Consider the following 5,182-nt stretch of genomic DNA (forward strand, 5'->3'; position numbering starts at 1 on the left):
AATGTATTAACCATTCTTACATTTTCCTGCTAAAATTCCTTATAGGAGGAATAAAATTAGACACAAACAAGACAATTGGTGAGGTATCAAACAAACTTAAAAACTATAATTGGTTTTAAAATAAATAAATAAATATGTGGGTTTTATATGACACAGTTTTTATTTTAATTTTTACACTGCAAATAATGATGTTCAAGAAAAAAATCTTAGTATTTTGTCTTGTTTTTAGTAAAAACATCAAAAAATTATTTACTTAAGATGCTTTTTCTTGATGAGCAAAATGACCCAATAAAATAAGTCTAGTTTTTAGACCAAAAATATCAAATTTTATTTTATAATTTTATTTTGTGCATAAAACAAGAAAAAAATATCTGCCAGTGGGGTTAAGCAAAAAAATCTTGAACATTTTTCCTAAACACTAAATTCATAATAATTTGCTTACCCCATTGGCAGATTCTTTGGCTTGTTTTATGCACAAAATCACTTAAATTTGATATTTTTGGTCTAAAAACTAGACATACTTTCTTGGGTCATTTTGCTCATCAAGAAAAAGCATCTTAATTTAAGAATTTTTTGATATTTTTACTGAAATCAAAAATAATAAGCTTTTTTTTCTTGAAAATAATTTTTTGCTGTGTAGTCTGAAACCATGATGAAATAATTTTGAGAAGATGGTCACCATTTGCTTTTTGTTAATCTCTTTTTACTTTAGATATACAAGTGATATATTGAATTGTTAGATTACAGTTGTGACCTTTCCTTCTTTTGTCATACTTTCTATGTCAGAAAAGACATAGTCAAAAATATAGTCTGTCCCTGCACTATCCTTTCAAAAAGTATATTTTGCACGTACAGAGTTTATACAGAGTCAATACATCAGAGACACTGTAAAAAATGCACCATGACGTTAAAATAACTTGAATAAAACAATTTAACATACTATTTTCAATATTGACCTGTGATAAGTTGATAACCAAAAACAAGTTGAAATTGTTTAACTTAATTTGGTTAAGTTAAAGTAACACAAAAATATATGTTGATTTGACAAAAATGCTGCATTTTTGCTATAGTGCATAGTACCTCAAAAAGCATAGTACCAAATACATATCTGTACCTAAATGGTACATATTATCTTTTTAAAGGGTACTGCCCCAGTGACAGCTTGGGACCATTTTTTTGTTTGATCAGTGCTTTTAGCCTGAAATTCAGGTGACAAATGTTTCTGTTCATATGAATCTTCATTATGCTACACTGTTAACGATTTCCCTGTATTTTTACAGTACGGTACTGGCAGCACGGTTGCCAGTAAGTTACTGTATTTTGGTTTTACAGTACTGTACTGTAATACCATTTTACAGTACACAAACTAGTACTGTATAGTTACAAAGCAGTACTGTACTGTAATTTTACAATATTTTATTACAGTAGTCTATTTTTACAGTAATTTACTGTAATGTCTATATTGACCCATAAATACTAGTTATTACTTATTACAGTTAATACAATAATATTATATAAAATAGCTAGAGATTTAGGTTTAAATCTATAGTTATTAATATGGTAAAAATGCTAAATTAAAACATAATGAATTAAAAGGCAATCCAAGCAATGTTTGTATCAAAATTTTATTAAAAAAAACATTTAATTGAAACAAACATATTTAAAACAAGATTTTAAACAATAATAAACATATAATCAAGTAACATAAAATAAAATCAACAAGTATAAACAAGTTTGGAGACCCCTGCTGTAACATATTTAACTCTGGCAAATAGAACACTGTTCCATAGTTTGAAGTTTTCAGTTTAAAGTCCATCATCGACTAAAAGGTAACATTTCACCGTGGTAAAAACAACACTGGCCCATAGTTTTAAATATTCTACTTGAATTTCATTGAACACTAAAAATAAATTAAAAATTAAACTGTGGCAGACAGACCACAGTGGCCTTTACTTTGAAGAAGTCCATTCGAACTCAATCAGGGACTGCATGAAGCTGTTCACAGGGGTTAATGGCCACAGCTTTTCTCTGCACCAAGTTCCTTGTCTTTTTGCTTGCTCCTTGTCTGCATGTGCACTTTTTCCCATCTTTGGAATTAATTCTATCCAGAAACCTGTTAGAAATATCATAAACATTAAGTCAACAAATATAAGATAGAAAAAGATTCTTAAAAAATTAAACTCAGCCTTGAATTTACTCCTATTCTGAAACCTTTTGCTCTTATTCTACTGTTCCACACCTAATTACATTAAAATACAGAAGATTCACTTACCGCTGAACAAACTCTTTCCTCAATGGACAGCATCCACCTGGATCATGTCATGATTGAATGTCCTGAACAGAAAGTACAATTGTTACTGATTTGGACACAACTTTTTATTCTGAAAACAAAATCTTTTGTCAATAAAGTCCAGGGACACCTCTGCTAAATAAATACAATTATTAAATTAAATTTCTTATAACCAAAGTCTGAATATTTCTGTTTGTATATTTCTACATGGCAAACTAAGACAATTGTGTACATGTTGTGTATGGTCGTGTTACAGTGTTGTGTGTGAATGAGTGAATGAGTGTATACATGGGTATTTAAAGAAACTGTAGTGGTAAAGTGCAAACTTACCAAACATAATGTGCTTGGTGTGTGTCTGGTATCACCCGTTGTGCCTCCACATCTGCCTTAACTCCTGAAAAGTGCAATGACACTCATGTAAACTACAAATAAAAAGTCAGCCACATTCCTGTGTAATTTTGCATGTGACGTGAAAGCATTTAATATTGCAGTCGAAAAAATACATGACTTGTAACTGTACATCATGTACTTGCCTGGTGCCTTTAAAGATGATCCATCTTACCCAATCCAGCTTACAAGCAATGGTAAGACTGTAAAAAAGACAAATGTTACAAAATCTGTTAGCCATAGAAATAAATAGACATTGTGAAGGAAATGGTAAAAGAAAATTTAGTAACACTTTACTATAAGAGTTTATTCCTTAACATTTGGTAATGCCTTAGCTAATATGAACTAACAATGAACAATATATTTTACAACATTAATAATATTTGATAATGTTCATTGTGCAGAGACAAAGTGATTGATTTAAAAATGTATTAAGTGTTTAAATCTAATATCATGCTATGCTAACAAATAAAACATTACTGTAAGTGTTAAGTCAGTTGTAAAACAAATATATATATATATATTAGTTGTTATATTATATATTATATATAAATATCTAAATAAGTCTTTTTTTAATTATAACATCTTGTCTACAGAAAATCTCTGAAAATGTCTCGTTTAGTGCAGAAAATAGCGATTTAGAGTGATAAGGTAAAAAGACTGTCCCTTTAATGTTTTACCCGGACCGGCTGCGGTGTAACACTATGTCACGCAAAGTTTTTTAACAAGTAGCTAGCTGCTCACTTTAAAGATAAACATGATCGCCTAAATCTGAGCAATCCTGGTGATGCCAGTTTCCTACACGATGTTATAATGGACTACCGTATTTTACATCCAGAGATGAAGGATCAGATGACAGAGACGAGAAGACAAAGGTACGTAAATGCGGAGCCCATTCTCTTTTCGTGCATTGATTTGATGTGTTTTGGAAACTTATATACAGCGTGTAATGCATCTGAAGTGGTGGAAACAATATGCCATAAAAATGTATTGGACAACTTACTGGACGTGTAAAACGCTTTAGAGAAGATATTCTCTGCTTTTGATGATATACCGTAATATAATAACAACAACAATACGCGCGGCAATCCCTTTCGTTCATCTGATATTAAGATGAGCCCAGGTCTGAATGATATTTGGTAGAAGTTAAAGCTGCGATGAGTTCGATGCATGTATCCAGTTAAATATGAGGTTTCTTGTTTTCACTTCTGTGGAGGAGTTCGGTACTACAGTATGCTGTGTACGGTGTGACAAGTCCTGACTGTTTACAACCACGAGTCAGCCTTGCCAAACAGTCGAACTTAATACTTTTCTCTGACGCTAACTGAACGGATGAAACGCCGAGATAAACGACCATTATGCTGGGACCGCAAGACCGCGCTGGCGGGTTGTCTTTGTCCATTTCGTTAAAAATAGTTTCATTGTCACCACACTTTCAACACAATATAAACTCACCAAAACCCTCACAATTTAGTTAAAACAACCCTATATTCATTAAAAAAAGGTGTAAAGCGAGTTAAAGCAGCGGTAGACATCTGTGTGTAAGCTTACTTTCTGAGGGAGATTGAAACTTTGTTGGCGACCGTTTTTCTCTCTCATTGCACGTTTAAAACAATATTGTGACAAACTATTGACAACATTCTTAAACTAAAAATTAAGTTTTCATGAAACAGAAATATTTCAAACTTACCGAACTGCCAGAAATCAATCGTCCTCCTTCAGCTGCAGCCAGGAGTTGTGCTCTCTCTCCCTCTGTGTGATTTGACGTTGGCGCACTTTCTCTGATTATTGCAAGTACACCTGGCACATTACAGCAATGGCTACAGCAAGGTTACATCAAGACCAAAATATACTGTAAAATTTTCCCGCTCAAACAAATTTACCCAGAATGCATTATGAACTGCAGTACTGTACTGTAATGTACACATACAGTATAGTACTGTGGATTTTTACAGTAATGTACTGCTAAATCTACAGCGACATCTAACAGTGTATAGTTATTATTAGCTTTATTATAACATGCATAATAAACCAAGAGATCTACATTTATTTGCCTTCGTTCATGATCCTGCAAGAGACAAGTTATAAGAAGTTTGAAGTAGCAAGAATTGTGTAAACTATTTAGTAGTTGTCTCTAAAATGCTATTAAAATATCACTATTTTAGCTATGCAGTGTAGTTTTATTAGAATTTGTGGAACCCAGAATAGAGTTGAATTATGGCTCGCCCGTAAAGATCTGTGCTCATGGTATGTATCTCACCCTATAAGCAGGACTGGGAATCAGCTGTCTGAATCGCACTGCCTGAAAAATTATATGTCAGTCTCCGGAAAAAGAGAGCGCAATGAGCGCTTAGAATAAACCGGGATGCTGTGGGCCAAATGCTAGTGACAGAAAGGAACAAAGTTATTAGCACTGTGGGGCCCAGCTTGACTATCCGAGTTAAATATAAACCCACCGATCAGATTTGGAGCTTACGTTCTTCAATGCTTTTTTTACTGTTGACC

At 32.7% G+C, this 5,182-nt stretch overlaps 1 long non-coding RNA gene across 1 annotated transcript; it reads right to left on the reverse strand.

Moving 5' to 3' along the window:
* Positions 1-1,526: 1,526 nt before the first annotated feature.
* Positions 1,527-4,669, reverse strand: LOC135738987 (uncharacterized). Its single transcript, XR_010528813.2, has 5 exons — positions 4,368-4,669; positions 2,824-2,880; positions 2,621-2,684; positions 2,273-2,334; positions 1,527-2,113 (listed from the first exon to the last, which is right to left on the reverse strand). It is a non-coding gene; the product is annotated as an uncharacterized lncRNA (long non-coding RNA).
* Between the last annotated feature and the right edge of the window lie 513 nt (positions 4,670-5,182).

The sequence above is a fragment of the Paramisgurnus dabryanus genome, chromosome 12 (assembly GCF_030506205.2).
Source record: "Paramisgurnus dabryanus chromosome 12, PD_genome_1.1, whole genome shotgun sequence".
In the NCBI taxonomy this organism is placed as follows: domain Eukaryota; kingdom Metazoa; phylum Chordata; class Actinopteri; order Cypriniformes; family Cobitidae; genus Paramisgurnus; species Paramisgurnus dabryanus.